Source organism: Carassius auratus, chromosome 3 (assembly GCF_003368295.1).
Source record: "Carassius auratus strain Wakin chromosome 3, ASM336829v1, whole genome shotgun sequence".
Lineage (NCBI taxonomy): Eukaryota > Metazoa > Chordata > Actinopteri > Cypriniformes > Cyprinidae > Carassius > Carassius auratus.
This window is the reverse complement of record NC_039245.1, coordinates 28465528-28483946: the sequence shown is the minus strand read 5'-3', so window position 1 is coordinate 28483946 and position 18419 is coordinate 28465528. Positions and strand designations below refer to the sequence as shown.

Genomic DNA, 18419 nt, shown 5'->3' with positions numbered 1-18419 from the left:
AATGTTCATTGTCTGGTTGACTACATCTTGTTTACATTTTGCACACAAATATGCACACAAACTGACAGTCACCACTTATAAGCTACTACTAAATATTGTAGAAACGTAATTTTCTGTAAAGTTGCTTTGTAATGATTTGTATCGTAAAAACTTGAATTGAATTGAATATATATACTGTATGTATGTATATATATATATATATATATATATATATATATATATATATATATATATATATATATATATATATATATATATATATATATATATATATATATATATATATATAATAACAATTTATGAGCTCTAAAACATTTTTCCAGAATTTTTTTTAACTCAACTTTTTAACATTTACAAATGTTAAATCATAAAATAAAATGATAAGGTTACCACTGCATCTTTCTGAGAAAAAAATAAATAAAAATGTAGTGTTATTATATAGTTTATTTATAGTTATTTTCAAATCTTCAATGTACTGTAATTATAAAAGAACTGTATTGTTTATTTAATTCTAACAAATAAGTTCATGTTAAAAACGAACCAAAATTAAAAATAATTATATATCGGTATCTGCATATATGTGTGACATTTATTTTAGTTCACTTTTTTTTAGTTCAGACTTTTATTTAACCTTCTAAGTATCTTCAAAAAACAGCAAGACAGTAATCAGTCTAGACACCACATAGATGTCCCTAATTGTCAGGTGTCTGGCCTATGTTCATCATAACACAGTTTGACCTCTAATCGATTGGCTCTCAGTCATATAAAAGGCATCTTTGGGACTCTTCCACAAAATATGGTGCCAACTCTGCAGCTGTTCCTCTAGAGAGCCCTCCTGTAGCCTGAACAGATATTTCAGCTTAGGGCACATCCCAAAAACTTTCTTAAGAGCCCAGTAAAGATCAGCAGCGGTTTCCAGGACAAAATGGTGTTTCTACACACATACCAGGTCCAGAGACCCTCCTAGAGCTATTAATCAGGTAATTAGCTCTCTCTCTCTCTCTCTTTTCTTTAACTCAAGGTCAAGATGGCCTGTTATTATTGAGAAATCGCTCTGAAACTGGGACAGTATTCCTGGCCCAGGGCTCTGGCTCATGAAGCCGGATCTCATGGAATGTGTAAAATATGTGCAGGGCATATCAGTGACTCAGTAAGGAGACATGGCTTCTTCCTGGCCCTCCAGGGGACATGGCACACACTCTGGGGTCCAAGCCATTTGTAACTTTACCTGCTCCTGGTTTTCCAACTCGCGACTCATCAATTTCTTCTTAACGGCATGCAGCTGTCTCTGTAGACTCTCCACATGTTCTTGAAGAACCTGAAAGGGAAAATTGCGAACTGAGTTTTAGATAAAGCAGATTCCAGATGAAGGAGAGAAGCATCACTATCAATAAAGCTGAGAATCAATCAAATCCATAACAAAGGGTATCAAATACATCACATAAAGAATTTGATCAGCTGACAGCTTATCATTTCATTTCAAAACCATTTAGAATAAAATCAACTATTCATTCTTTTAAAGGGCCAAGTAGCAGCTGTTCACCTCAGAAGCCTGCTAGATCCATTTAAGCAATCGAAAAACTGTTCTGACTAGATGGAAGCTAAGCATTACTCTCATCCTTAAAAAGGCAACATCCTGGTCACATACAAAGCTTATTTTTTATACTCCATTCGATAACATTTAGACAATTTATATTACAACACTAATCTTCTGTACACAAAAGCTTGTTAACAGCTCATTAACATATGACCACCCAAATAAGCATAGCAAAACGTATAACCTGACCTGGCCTGATGAATGGGGATAGAGCAAAAGCAGGCTGTTTAATCATAAAAGGCAGGGTGGAAAATGCTTTCAGTGCAAGAAACCTTGAGTAACATTACAAGTGGACTTAATTCTTCTGCACAGTAAGCACAAAATTTCCAGCATAGTGGTTTTTGAACCACATAAATCACATTTTACTGTTTGTGACTGAGTGTGTGTGACACACAGTGACAGTAAAAGCATTTTGCATAGTCTTGTTCAAATCAGTGAAGAAGGTCATGAAGCTTCACACTGAAAAGTTGTGTGTTAAAATCCATATGGGTTAAATGATCTGTAGTAACAGTGTGGAGGGGTTACACATTTTAAAAAAAGTGGCTCTTTAACAATATGACTCTCTTTTATGATGCAACAGAAACTTTAAAAACTAAAAAAGAAAAAACACTAAAGCTATATTCACTAAAGCATATTAGAAGCTACCATAAACCATAATTAAATCTTTCTGTGACCATAATGGATGTAATCATGAACAGGCATATGGATTGAATGATTTTGCTTATCATCAAATTAATCTGCATTTTCATTTTCCATTCTCTCTCAGCTTCAATTTCCTACAGACATGCCCACAAATGACTGACTAGCTTCCATTTTAATCCATAAAAAGCAGCAGATGAATGGAAAAGTCATATTTAATTCCCACTAAACTGACATCAATCAATCAAAAAAAAAAAAAAAAAAGTCTTGCTGACTACAAGGTCTAACTTTCTGGTTGTGAAGGGTGAAAGGTCAGTGATGGTGTAATGCCTAGGACCTTAGTTGAACCTTAAAATAGTATCGTACATGAAATGAAATGTACTTCCATCTCTTGCTGCTTCATTTTCACCATAAATACAGTGTCTGCCTAAGACCTATCGGCAGATGTGGCAGAAAGTTCATTTCAGACCTTGGAAAGGCCTAGAGGGAAATTTAGGAAGCTTTCATAATGTGCAACAAAGCCATGGCCTTGACTGTATACTAGTCCACATCTAATGAATCACAACAAAGCCAGTAACCAGGATGCCAGCAGACCCCAGAAATGTAACAGCCTTTGTGTGGTGATGTTTCCTGGAAGAGTGCTGACAGTTACGAGTCGAGTCTTTCATGTGGTTCCTAGCAGATTTACGAAAGAGTTGAGTGCCCGGGTGGGGGGAGGGGTTGAAAACATCTCCGTCTTTCTCATTAAAGGACCCTGTCATCTGAGGCTCTCATTAATAGACAGCCTAAATGAGTCATTGTTGGTGATCCCTTTGTCCCGTTGTTTTCATGAAGAGCACATCAGGTCCTTCCAGACGGGATAAAAGTCACTGGCTAAGCCGAGCATGAAGGTGAGGGAGGCCAGCAAAGACAAGCTATAGTGGATTTATATTTGTGTACTAACATTTCATTTGATCTAATGGGACAGAGAGAGCCACTAAACTGTGGCTGATTGCCACTTAACCCTGGCTAAACTTGATGGAGGATACACCTTGATACCGCCTTGTGTCTTTCCTCAAAACCTTTCGAAGGGCAGAGGGAAGCATAGCAACCCTACAGCTGTTGTTCCTCTCTGCGTGAACGTGTGATTTTCTGTGGTGAATCTCTCCAAACAGGGTCCAGATGGCCAAGGCGATACGCTCTTTATCAGTCAGCCAGAGGGGGATCAATCTAAACAAGTGGAAAATGTGGAACATTCGATTTCCTGGGGGCAAGGGAAAGAGGACTAAATAGAGAGAGAGGCATGGCAATGGCCTTTATTCTCTCACTTTCTTGTCTCAGCCCTCTTCAACAGTTGTTTATCCCCATAGATTACTAAAACACACACTCACACACAACCATGCACCATGTTCACACACGTACAGACAAGCATAGATGTGGATGTGCAAATTCTGAACTGAAAAGCTCACTCACACTCAAAGGTGAGACCTGAGTAATTTTTCTTGGGTGGTCCACCTCAAACGATAAGGCAAGTATATGTCTCCTTCAGGTAAACGCAATAGAAAAGAAAAAAAAAGAGAGAAAAGAATGGACCTCTTTTAAACTGCAGCCCATGTTTTGTTAGCACTAGTCGTCTCTTCATGTGGAATTTCTATTTGTAGTGTGCTGCTTAAAGACATTTTTCAAGAATCAGATTAAAGAGATCTGTTAATGACGACAAGCCAGAGCACTTTAAAACTATAGAAGCGCAATTCGAGCCCGGAGGGCTGTGCACACATCAATGTGGCCATGTGAGAGCGAGCTCGCATGGCTTAATTACAGACGTTCATCCGTTCACTCTGTCTTCCAGTCGCACACATGCGAGGTGTATGATGACAGCAGAGAATGTGGATGTGGTGGATATAATGACTTTAACCTGACTATTAAATGATGGATGTGAGGAAGAGTTTTGCTTCCAACAACAACTTATTGATTAAGAGCAGATACCTTTAATCAATTAAGTCAACATAAAATTTAAATAACTACATAAATTATTAACAAAAGTGCAAAACGATTCAATTATGCATGTTACCCAAAGAAAAGAAAAACGGTAACACTTTATTTTAAGGACCAATTGTCATAATTTACAAGTTTTTGCTTATTACCATGCATATTACTAGCATATTGGTTGTTTATCAGTACTTATAAAGCACATATTAATGCCTTATTCTGAATTACCATATTTTAGATCCTTTAATTTTACCTAATAAGCCTATTAACTATTAATTAGCAGCAAATTGGGAGTTTTTATTGAGGCAAAAGTCATAGTTAATAGTGAGCATTGGACCTTAGTCAGTGTGTAGTATGTATGTTTGGGCATAAAAAAAAATCCACAAAGTTACAGATCTCAAAGTCCACTCCAAAGGTGAGATATTTCTTTTTTTTTTTTTAAATCCCTTTTCAAATACTACAATGAAGGACTCGTTTGGACTACAGCGTTGTTTTCCGGGGTTTTGTGATGTCACAAAGTGGACCATTAGAATATCATTCAAATAATTCCTGCCTACAGAAATTTGAATGGTTCAGGGGTGGAGGTACGAGGTCATGGTTAGAATGTTTGGTTGAGTGCATCAGACAACACGACAATGAAGAAGAGCTGCTATAGAATCAAGTTTTCGGTATGTCTCAAAAAATAAAATATGCCTATCAATTTTATTTCAATTTCATTTTTGTGTTTCAGAGGAAAAATCAATGTTAAGGATTCTAAAAACTTTAACAAAAATGTCTAGAGGGAATTTAATAGGGCTGTCCCCCACATAAGATTTTTTTAGTTACTAGTAGTCGTTCATTTAGGTCATTATTCAACTAATTGCACTTTTATATTAAATTAACAAAGTCTAATCCATAATGAGCCTTAATATATTCTGCGCTCAAGCACACACATTACGTTTGCAACAAAATACAGGCAGAAGTAGACTAATAATTGTGAAAAAGGAGACATTTCAATTATTTATTAATAAACTAATGTTTTCTTGTCGGCTGCAAGATGACATTCACGGTGCTGACTCTCCCCACATGGTCGCACCTTTAGAGAGAAATGCAACCTTCACAGATTACATAATACAGGGAGTATTTGCTTTTTTTTTTTTTTTGTATTTCAAGCTTTCTGTTGATATATATCTCATGTATGTGAGGCACCCCAATTTTAAGTTATTTCATTATCAGGAAAAAATTAAAGTGATCGCGATGGCGCCTGCTGTAATGCATGTGCATATATAATTTTTCCAAACAAACACTTTAATATAAACGGTAATAGAGCACATTTCTTTAAGGTTACAGTATGGGATCCACATTAAAAATAAATTTTCACAAGTATACAACCGAGACAGATACAGTTATAACCTGTAAGTTGAAGGCAATTTGACATTTAAAAATGAACAGTCGATTTCGCTCCAAATCATTGATCATTAGTTGTTCTTGATCAAGATTAAATGCATGCATGACTTTCATAAACTTGTTTCAATAAATCTCTTTTGCATTAAATAATAAAGATACAAAAGCAGGTTAAGTTAAATATTATTGTACAAATAATTATAAAATGGACAAATAGCCCAAATAGTCCAAAGTCCAAAGGCAAAGCGCAGTAACTACAAAACAGGTCAAAAGTCCAAAAAGGGTTTTTGTGACATCCGTTCTGTTTTGTGACAAAATCTCCTGGTTCAATTTTGTCCCATTTCAAAGAAACAAGTATGTCAAAATTGCAGTAACTAAAAAATCCAAACTTATAACAAGGAAAACCGCAGTAAGTGAATTTAATGCATTTTGGCTTTGTTTTCCCGCTAGACACCGCAGAGTCTGCCTTGGCATCCCGTGGCCAAATGATGGTTGAACTTGCATTAAAACGCAAATATCCAAAGATGGGTAAGGAAGATAACAATATATTAACTCCTAAGGTAAATGACAGGTTTATAGTTAGTTAACATTAACTAGTCAGCAGCTTGCCAATTAAACAGCCTTCTTGCATTGCTTCATATCCATTTTTTTATATATATATAATCCCATTGATGTTGGTTGATTTGGACATCTCTCCATGTTGCAGGCAGTAACAGGGGTTATTCCTTCAAAAGTAAGCTGGCTCCGGTAAAGTTATATAATTAATCAAAGAACCATTCTGTATGAAAGTTATACAGAACACAGCTTGTCCCCTATTCGCAGACATATGCCATATGACTACCAGACCATGCAAATAACAAATCCTTAAATAATAGGTAATAATTTGTTTTGCAAAAATCCCTGTTTCATTTGTTAACACATTTGAGGAAGGCTTTTTGACCAAGCGGAATCCTCTTCCATTTGGTCGCTCCCACAGCAAGGGGGACTCGCACTGATTGCACTTCCCTACACTGTCTGTGTTTTGATTTCGGCAAATCTGTTTGAGTGAATGCAAACAACATGATTATCATAAGCACAACATCCACTGTGAAAAATTTTAAACAATTAAAAATAAAAATAAAAAGAATATATATATATATATATATATATTGTACTTGGGCATAACTCTTTATGAGACAGATATTGGGTTTGTAAAAGCTGTGTTTGAGCTACGCAGGGCTTGCTTTATTTCCTTTATGCTTTGGTGTTTTGTGGTTCTGACACAGTGACTGCTGCTTTCAAACAATAACAGTTCAATACCATCCACAGCTCTCCCGTGCCAAGAGCTGAGCATGCCAACATGTCCTTTACAAATCCTTCAGCAAACTACAAACACACTGAGCAGTCTGTGGGAGAAAAAAGGGTCCAGTGCTGAGTGTGGTGTAATTAAAACAAACCTGATCATTGGAAGTCTTTTGAGAATGGGAAATGGAAATATGAAAGCAAACCACTTTAACTGTCCTTGTTTAACATATACTATATACTTATATATCTGAAAGAGATATAGTGGGCTCTTCTAACTGCTAGTCACACTTTAGTTTTATTTATTATCAAACTATTAACTATGGCTTTTCCCTAAATAAAGTCCTTATCTTCTGCTTAATAATAGTTATTAAGTTACTTTTTAGGTTTAGGTATGTTGTAGGATTAATAGTTCTAAAATACGGTAATGCAGAATAAGACATTAATACATTCTTTATAAGGACCAATAAACAGCTAATATGCATGCTAATAAGCAACTAGTTAAAAGTGAGAATTGGTCCCTAAACTAAAGTGTTAACAATGTGCTAAAAGCCACTCTGAACACCTTGGCAAACACATGCCACAAAATGCTCAGAAAAAAGTCAGTTAAAACACACTATAATTACAATCAATAAACAACTTAATATACATAACAGCTTTAGACTCTTTAAAGCAAAAAAAAGAAAAAAAAAAAAGAAAGAAAAACAAAACATTTCCATGGTACATGGTACTGATACATTGTACAAACCAATGCAAAGCATGTATTTATGCTCTATTCGTTTTATGCTTGCGGTTATTCAGTTAACATATTTACATTGGTCTATGGCTAAGATTAGGAGTGATACTGATCCTACATGTGACTGATGCAAACAATCTCGAGCCACTTTAAATCATATGTTCTGGTCATGCCTATTGCTATTAAACTAATAGGGTTTCTATTATCTTTGAGACACGAGGTCATTGCAAACTGAGTCCGAAGTTTTCGTATGTTTTTTTTTGTATCTGTCATCCTTAAAATTAGTCACGCACAGAAACCACAGAAATCTGACGCACACAGAGTCAGATGCATATGAATAATTAATGATTAATTAGTTAATTGCAAAAAAATATGCTAACAAATACAAAATAGGGTCTTCAAGCAGTGAGGATGATTTTGTTGTCATCTTTCTTCTTAAAAAGAGAAAAAGAAAGGGGAAATATTGGATCATCCAATCAAAGGAGAGTGTCACCACCTTATCAAGGATCTGCTGGATTGTCCCGGTCGATTCAAAGTTTACTTCAGGATGTCCGTGGCTCAGTTTAATGCTTTGCTAGCAATACTGGAGCCACATATTAAAAAGAAGACCACCAATTTCCGTGAACTCATTGTGCAAAGACCAGTGTTGGGTAAGTTACTTTCAAAAAATAATTAATTACTAATTAATTACATCAATTTAATTAGTTTAATAATTATTCTGTCTGAAAAGTAACCTAGTTACTCAATAAGTAACTTAATTATTCAAAACACTAATTAGGCTACATCTTAAAATAAATAATAAAAAAATCCCTATAAATCTTAATAGAAATTAAATTCTTTATTCTTTCAATTTGAGTCAAACATAGAATAGTTTAGCATTTTAGCTTTAAAACAACTGTTGTACTTAAACATTTTTATAAAAAACGTAGCCTTCTTTGGTTAACAAATGTAAATACTTGAAAAAAAAAAATACAATTAAAAAGAAAAGTTAATTACTATTCAGTTTGGCAATAAAAGCCCAATTCCATACAGGTTTATGTAAAAATAACACTCAGGTAAGAATAAATTACATAAACGGCCATTGCATTCATAAGATCAACAGAATTGTGTGTAATTTGTTATAAGGCAGCAGCGCTGTACAAACGCATCTGTCTCTGGCTCAACGCCAACAGATTTGAATTTAGCAGCTGATGCTGTGCTGTATTGGAGGCCTCTATAGGCACTGAATTATCTAAATGTCATGATTTCAGTGGGGTCTGAGGCTTTTTCTGTCCTGGAGCACATGATTTAGGTTTTGCTTGCTCTTTAGGTGTTTCACTATCCCCACTATGTTTTCTCTGCCCTTCTTGTTATCCCTGTTAATGTATTCTCCCTCACCTGCACCCTGTCTTACGCTGATTATCTTCCCTTTATCATGCCCTTGTGTTTGCTGTCTTGTGTCAGTCCGTAAGCATTGTTAAAGTTAAGCTTTCTCCTTGTTAGTCATAATTTTCTGACTCAGCTTTGTTTATGTTATTTTTTCCTCTGTCTAGTCGATCTGGTGTTCCTGTTTTTTGTCCTTTTCCCCTGCCTTGCCTCAGTCTTGTCCCAGCATTCCTGTAAGGATGGGAAGGTGCACCCCTTTTTCCCATCGCCCCTTTTTCCCATCGCCTTAACCCTGCAGAACGAAATTACGACATAGGCAATCGTGAGCTGCTGGCGGTGAGGTTGGCCTTGGGTGAGTGGCTCCATTGTTTGGAGGGGTCGGCGCTGCCCTTCTTGGTCTGGACAGATCATAAGAACTTAGAACTTAGGCCAAGAGGCTGAGTCCGTGCCAGGCCCGCTGGGCACTCTTCTGTGATCGTTTTGACTTCACCCTTTCGTACCGGCCTGGGGCTAAGAACATCAAACCTGATACTCTATCCCGTCAGTTTGAGCGGCCGGGATAGGAGGTTCCTACTGACACTATACTCACGGAGGGAGTGGTGGTGGGGATTCTCTCCTGGGACATCGAGCGGCGGGTGGAGGAGGCCAGACGAGGGGTGGAAGTACCAGTTGAGTTTCTGGTGGGCCGGTTGTTCGTGCCGGCAGTGTTACACCCTGAGGTCCTTCAGTGGGCTCATGAATCTAGGGTCACCTGCCATCCAGGAGTCAAGAGATCTCTGGCTGCCATCAGTCGGCAATTTTGGTGGCCCTCAATGGATCAGGATGTCAGGCAGTTTGTATTGGATTGTTCTGTTTGTGCCCAAAACAAGGTCTCTAACCGTCCCTACATTGGTTAACTTCAACCCCTGCCCATTCCTTCTCGTCCCTGGTCACACTTTGCCTTAGATTTTGCCTCTGGCTTGCCTGTTTCGAATAGTTACACTGTTATCCTCACAGTGGTGGATTGCTTTTATAAGGCGGCCCATTTTGTGCCCCTACCCAAACTCCCCTCTGCCAAGGAGACAGCCCAACTGGTAATTGACCACGTCTTCCCTATCCATGGCCTTCCGGTGGACGTGGTCTCTGACAGGGGTCCCCAGTTTGTCTCACGTTTTTGGCAAGAATTTTGTCGACAGATTGGGTCTCTATAAGTCTGTCATCAGGGTTTCATCCCCAGACCAACAGTCAGTGTGAACGAGCCAATCAGGATCTCGAGCGAGTCCTCCGCAGCCTGGCATTCCGTAACCCTGCCTCCTGCAGCCAACAGCTCACTTGGATTGAGTATACCCATAATACTCTCCCAGTAGCATCCACAGGTATGTCATCCTTTGAATGTCCTGTTGGTTACCTACCTCCATTATTTCCCTCACAGGAATCTGATGCTGCAGTTCCATCTGCCCTAGCCTTTGTTCGAAGATGTCTTAGCATCTGGAGGAAGGCTAGGAAGGCCCTGGTCCAGGCCTCTAGATGGACCAAGGCAGAGGCTGATCGCCACCGGATTCTGGCGCCCCATTATGTCTATGGTCAGAAGGTATGGCTGTCTACCAAGGACCTGCCTCTGAGGGCTGTCTCTCACAAATTGGCACCCAGGTTCATTGGCCCATACCAGATCACCAAGGTTCTTAATCTGGTTGCGATACCGCTCAAGTTGCCCTCCTCTCTTGGTCGGGTTCACCCTGTTTTCCATGTATCCAGGGTTAAACCAGTTTTAAGGTCCCCCCTTAATACTAATATTTCATCCCCTGACCCCCCTCCCCCTCTTCTAGTGGATGGTTCTCCTGTCTATTCTGTTAGGAGATTACTAGATGTTCATTGTCGTGGCAGGGGTTTTCAATACCTGGTGGACTGGTAGGGTTACGGTCCAGAGGAGAGGAGTTGGGTTCCGGCTCGGGATATTCTGGATCGGTCGCTGATCGATGACTTCCGCCGTAAACATGGCAAGCCTGGTGGCACCCTTGGGGGAGGGGGTACAGTCATTATCTCAGTGGGGGCTGAGGCTTTTTCTGTCCTGGAGCACATGATTTAGGTTTTGCTGGCTCGCCAGATGTTTCACTATCCCCGCTATGTTTTTTCCGCCCCTCTTGTTATCCCTGTTAACGTATTCTCCCTCACCTGCACCCTGTCTTACGCTGATTATCTTCCCTTTATCATGCCCTAGTGTTTGCCATCTTGTGTCAGTCGGTAAGCATTGTTAAAGTTAAGATTTCTCCTTGCTAGTCATAGTTTTCTGACTCTGCTTTATGTTATTTTTTCCTCTGTCTAGTCGATCTGGTGTTCCTGTTTTTTGTCCTTTTTTCCCTGCCTTGCCTCTCGTTATTTAGAAGCCCACATCTACCAGGTGGCTGACTCTACTTACCTTGCTCTCTGCATTGGCTTCGGCTCCGGCTTTCCAGTGCTGATTCGCCACCCGTTCCCCACTGCTGTGCAGCTGATGCCGAATAGATCTCTGAGCTGGTCTTTCTTGCGGAGTGCTGACTGTTTCGTGCTCCAGCCAATTAAGTCCGATTAAGTTTTTATCAATAAACGTGTCATTCATTCAACCACAGTTCCTGATCCTGGCCCTTTTCCTGACAGTATCAAATATATTGTATAATTTTTGTCTTTTGTAAGCTGCATTTAAAATCCTCACTTTGAAAAAAATCTTCACTTTGAATGGACATGATGCCTCTGAAGTTAGTGATAATGTCAGTTAATTTCTATATAACTTCAGCTATGATTTATTTCCTGTTTGAATAACCATGGAAAGGAAAGGTTACAGAGCCTAATTATACATTTCTAATGTTTTAATTAAATTGTAATCATGTTCAATACAAATTCAGTCACATTAAACAAATTTTATGTCTGGTTGTTGCCTAAAAAGACGGTTTTATGATGTTTATGATGACATTTGGCTGCTTTTAGCCTTACCCTGGAGTTGGTTCATCTTAGCCTATGACCTCGCTTTAATTTCGTACAGATTATATAATCAGATAATATTAGTTTTTTATTTGAATTTGTTAAAAAGAGAAACATGGGAAACATGGCTGCCAACGGCCAATTAAGTTTGAAGATTTAAAATTTAAAAGAAATCACACGCATTTACACAGTATTCATATTACATGTTAGATTTTACTCATTCTGAAAAACTTTGCCTCTAGAGCCACTGCTGTCAATCAAACAGCAGTGGCTCTAAATATATCAGTATAGGGCAGTAGAGGTCCTTTCTAGGTGCTGATCCACCATCTGGTCTGGATACGTACTGGATCCGGGTGACTGCAGTGACCCTCTGATCTGGATACAGACTGGATCTGGTGGCTACAGTAACCTCGGAATAAGAGAGAAACAGACAAATATTAGAGTAGATGCCATTCTTCTAATGATGTAGCAAGTACACAGGGTATTATGGAAAGTGTTTCCAGTTCTGGTTTACCTAATTAATGCAGCCTAAAAATCCTTTAACGGATTTGGATATTAAAAGCATATTAGTATGTTATGTGTAAACCAGGTTAAATAGATGGGTCTTTAATCTAGATTTAAACTGCAAGAGTGTGTCTGCCTCCCGAACAATGTTAGGTAGGTTATTCCAGAGTTTAGGCACCAAATAGGAAAAGGTTCTGCCGCCCGCAGTTGATTTTGATATTCTAGGTATTATCAAATTGCCTTAGTTTTGAGAACGTAGAGGATTATAATGTAAAAGGAGCTCATTCAAATACTGAGGTGCTAAACCATTAAGGGCTTTATAAGTAAGAAGCAATATTTTAAAATCTATACGATGTTTGATAGGGAGCCAGTGCAGTGTTAACAGGATCGGGCTAATATGGTCATACTTCCTGGTTCTAGTAAGAACTCTTGCTGCTGCATTTTGGACTAGCTGTAGTTTGATAACTAAGTGTGCAGAACAACCACCCAATAAAGCATTACAATAATCTAACCTTGAGGTCATAAATGCATGGATTAGCATTTCTGCATTTGACATTGAGCATACGCCGTAATTTAGATATATTTTTGAGATGGAAAAATGCAGTTTTACAAATGATAGAAACGTGGCTTTCTAAGGAAAGATTGCGATCAAATAGCACACCTAGGTTCCTAACTGATGACGAAGAATTGACAGAGCAACCATCAAGTCTTAGACAGTGTTCTAGGTTATTACAAGCAGAGTTTTTCGGTCCTATAATTAACACCTATGTTTTTTTCAGAATTTAGCAGTAAGATATTACTGTAAGAAATTACTCGTCATCCAGAGGGTGGGAGGGGGAGGGGGTGGAGTAGAGCGCCGTCTCGAGGGTACCCCCCAGCCTGCGAGGGGCAATGGGGGTATGTTACGAGTGGGGTGGGGCCAAGAGACGTGGGAACAAGAGCGAGGCCAGTGGATTGATTGGAAATGAGCGACACCTGCTCGACCCATCGGTCTTGAGTGCCATGGATGAGAAGGAGGGATATAAAACTGGAGCGATGACAGTGACGGACGAGAGAGGACCAGGCCTGGATTTTATTTTGTATTTGGTTTTTATTTGTGGTTTTTGTTTTTTATTTATTCGCTGTTTTGTCTTTATTTTGTCATTAAAATATAATTTGATTGTCCGCCGGTTCCCGCTTCCTTCTTCCCGATGATTATGAAGTTTTTATGTTGTTACAATAGTACTGTGCAAAAGTCTTAGGCCATTAGTATTTTCACCAACACAAAAATGGTTGTAAGCCAGATATTTATATATTTTACTATAGTGTGTCAGTAGGAAATATCAATTTTGATTTCAAAACATTCCTTTTGCCATTAATTGAAATAATCCATTCAGATTTTTGTATGCACAGGAATCTGGAGGAAAGGAGGAAAAAATGAGGCAGACTAAATCCAGAAGAACTGTAGCAACATCTCCATGGTGCTTTGATAAATCTTCCTGCAAAACTATGGGTTAAAAATTTTGTATTGAAGATGCTTTCAAAAAACAATGTAATAAATACTTTTACTTTTACTTATTTTGAACTAAATCAAATCATCATTAGGTGTGACCACTCAAAAGCTTTTTTTGTCCTTGGTACACCTGCACATAGTTGTTTCATGCAGCCTTACGGTAGGTTTCTTCAAGACTCTTGGATATGTTCTGATAGAGTGGGGGCTTGTTTGTTGGCTTTTTCTTTTTTTAATTACTTTCAATTACTAAATATTTAAATTGCACTTGCTACATACATCTTTATTGCTTCTTCATTAAAAATACCCTTTTTTTTTTTTAAATATGGACACTAAATGTGTTAAGCCCAGACTGGTGGTTGTGTGTGGGGGTGAGAGCTACAATTTTGAGGCTTGAGTTTCTCACGCAGGCCACTGGGATGTTATCACATGCTGCTTCCTGTGATATGGGGTTCAAAGGGTTCTGGGAATCTGCCCCATCCCTCATCCACTCATTTATCAGCAACCCTCTTCCCAAACTCCCTCCACACACGCACGTGCACACACACGCACGCGCGCACACACACACACACACACACACACACACACACACACACCAAGGCAAAGCTCATGAAGGTTATCTTACTCAAATCTCACCAGATCTGCTAACTCATCATTCCTGCGGCTGTAAGAGTCTGTGTCAAACCTCAACCATATGACGGCAGATCACTGAACGAGAGCCACGCACAGCTCAGAGGTCATGGCAGGGTCAGAGAAAGAATGAGGGAATAACAGGACGCATTTGTTCCAGATGTCATGGGCTTGAACTTGAGCAGACAAAAAAAAACAAAACAAAAAACGGTTGGGTAAGTGACATTACAGTCCAAGGGTTAGTTCACCTAAAAATTAAAAATCTGATATAATTTATGTTCTTCATTTAATCTCATTATTTACTCACTTCATTCCAAACCTGTATGAGTTTCTTTATTTTGCAGAACACAAATATTTTTAAAGAGATTTGGTTTTATGGGTACACAGGAAGTGTCCTTCTAAAATGTTTTTGTTGTAGTGAGTACCCATGTCATTATACACATTTGTATCCATATACACCAGTACACACACACATACACACACTGTCAGTTGATTTCAAATCAGAATTAGACCTCTTCCCCAGACAATTTATTTTAAATAGTCCCACTTTATACTACTGATTGTTGACATATTGTCTACTTTGTATTAACATTTAATTTAAGCAAATTAATACAATGCACTTGTGTACGTTTTTACTTTAAAAAAATACCTGCAAGTAATTACATCTGTAACTGTAATTAATTTTACTACCCTTCACCTTAAAAATACCATTAAACATGTCCCTAAACTTTCCTGTGTCCCACCTCCTCAATGAAATAAACAGGCAAAGATATTAAGTCTAAAAATATAATAAAAAATAATTGTAGCAATATAATAGTAACCTTTCCTCAACAAGTCATTTGATTTGTCATGATTTATGCCCGGAGCACAAATGGAGTAAAACAAGTTGCTAATTAAGCATAATACGAAGTATAAACAATAGCAATAGCCTTCGCAAATACCAGAAACCCTTTTTGGTTTTGTAGTTGAAACTATAGTAATTATGCTCAATTTTGAAATGGTATATGATTGTTGTTGAAATGAATACAATCATAAGCAGCATCACAATAGTTTGCTACTGAAGTAGTGATGAACATTAGTGGTTTGTAAGTCAGTACTGATACCTGTGCACACGTTTATGTGTATCTGAGATCTGTCAGCAGAAACAATTTAAAATCAAATCAAATCAATGTGTACAGTGCACAATACAAATTGTTTCAAAGCAGCTTCACAGAAAATCATGACTTTAATGATCATAATATCTCCATGCCTTATATATTACCCATTACAGCTGGGAGATAAAATAGTACAGTTTATATTGTGCAACACTACAAGCAACTAAGTAGTTGACATTTTCTACAGTATACATCACTTAACATGAGTTTACTGTATGCATGCAAATAAAGCTGGATATACTTATATATGCAACTTTATATTAAGATCTGGGCAACAATATAGCTTACGTTTTGCAATAATATAAACAAACTCTCACATCCTCTCTTCTTTCTGTCTCAGTTTTAATAACGCTGCTGCTGTATAGCCCCTTTCACACTGCACGTCGGACCCGGCATATTGTCGGAACATTGCCGGGTCGCCTTCTGTGTGAAAGCAAACACATCCCGGGATTGATTCAGGCATTGAACCCGGGTCGGGGACCTAGTAACATTGCAGGGTTCAATCCTGGGACGAGCGCTGTGTGAACAAAAGCCAGATCTAATGCCGTGTCGAAATGATGACACACGTACTCGCGCAACTGTTTTACCGGCTGTTTTGAAGGAAGATCAACGTTTGCGGTGAAAAAATGTGCAAACTGGAATAAAGCATAGATCAGTTAGTTCCTCACTTTCCACGCTGATGCCGAGATCGTTTGCTTGCTACAGTGAAAGTATAACATTTTAGACTCGTAAATTACACGTCACGCCCTGATGTCACGTGACATTATGGGATTTTTACGGGTTGTGTGTGAATGCATGCACATATCCCGGGTAATCACTGGCAGTGTGAAAGTGCACAATCTAGCGAACCGGGAACAATTGCCGGAACACTTTACCCGTGTATTTGCCGGAATGTCAGTGTGAAAGGGGCTTATGAGTTTGGGAGGCAACCCATGTCAAGACGCGTTCTCTCATCAGACATGTTTTAACATGTTGCTGCTGCGTCACACACATCTTACAGCACACACTCAAAGTGTGTGTATGTGTGTGTTTGAGATAGCCTTGAGAACACACACATCAACCCCCAACCTCAAATGAACACATGAGCACACAAAAATCAATTACAAACAGGACTAGCAGTTGAGGGCCGCACATGCGCAATTGAAAGTATCTTATTTCAACATGTGCTTTAACATCTGCTGCAGTCTGATTGCTATATTTCTACATATTCTAAAGAAAAAGTGGTGCTTGTCTGTACAAAGCTCAACACCATGGTCCAAAATCAGAACAATTTTTTTTTCTAAGAAGAAAATGAAAATCTTTATCTGGCTAAATAATCAGCGTTTCTTGCTAAAGACTATCTTATAAACTAAATCAAGACATTTCAATGATTGTCTTTTTGCGATGCTTCTAGATTACTGTAATAATCATAATAAGTGTGAACATTTTTTTTGTCGCATTCATCTTGTGTATGGCTGTGTTCATATGAGCTGAATACTACCAAAGATTATGTCGTATTTGAAGGCTAAAATTAAAAACAAGCTTCCTGTTCGACTTGTTTTGTAGAGTTGTTAATGAATTTCAAATTCAGTTGCGTCACGCGTAATCACAACCAATAATTGTTTATATTATCAGTCATTGGTGTGTCACTTCAGAAAACTTGTGCACATCTAAATTAATAGTCCTAATATGTATTCTAGCCTATGTAGCTAGTGTTGTTATAATGCTTAAATATGACAATTACTTTGAAATAACCCAATAAATTAATTAAATCATTTTTACCATTAGGAATTTAAGTCTAGGTAATTAGAATTTAATACAAGTTTTTATGATGGGAAACACTTCAGCATAGGGGCCTATTCTCACTATTAACTAATTATTTAGTAGTTATAAAGTTGTAGTTAATGGTTTGTTAATAGTGATAATTGGACCTTATAATAAAGTGTGACTTTAGTTGAATTTGAATTCTTTTAAAGTTTTGTCTTAAAAACAATCTTGAGCAAAAAGAAAAGAACATTCTTAAGAATTCCTGAGAATTCTAAATATTCTTAACTTTTTTTTCAAGTTAGGAAATAATAATAAAAAAAGTCAGTTAAGTAGAAATTTGTTCTTAAAATGTTTCATGAAATTGGCCCCAGAGCTTTAACCACAGCAGCTCTTCTGGATTGGGACATGATGCAGGATTAGTACGGATAGGATGGGGTGGTGTAGTCTAGTGGTAAAGAAATCTGGTCTTCCAGAAGTCATAGATCCTCTTCTGACTATTATTAATTCCTCATTGTCATTAGGATATGTCCCCAAAACCTTCAAACTGGCTGTTATTAAGACTCTCATCAAAAAACCACAACTTGACCCTAAAGAACTAGTTTATTATAGACCAATCTCGAATCTCCCTTTTCTGTCCAAGATACTAGAAAAGGTGGTATCCTCACAATTATATTCCTTCTTAGAGAAAAATGGTATATGTGAGGAATTCCAGTCAGGATTTAGACCAGCCATTCTTTTGCATTGATTGAACACTTTGTTGGCATCAGTGGAAGTGCATTAGCATGGTTTAAATCGTACTTATATGACCGCAATCAGTTCGTAGCAGTGAATGAAGAGGTATCATATCGATCACAAGTGCAGTATGGAGTACCCCAAGGCTCAGTACTAGGGCTGCCACTCTTCACACTTTATATGTTACCCTTGGGAGATATCATCAGGAAACATGGTGTTAGCTTTCACTGTTATGCTGATGATACTCAGCTCTATATTTCT

At 38.0% G+C, this 18419-nt stretch overlaps 1 pseudogene; it reads right to left on the bottom strand.

Moving 5' to 3' along the window:
- Positions 1-18419, bottom strand: part of LOC113054528 (centrosomal protein of 112 kDa-like) — a 160583-nt pseudogene that overhangs the window by 38648 nt on the left and 103516 nt on the right.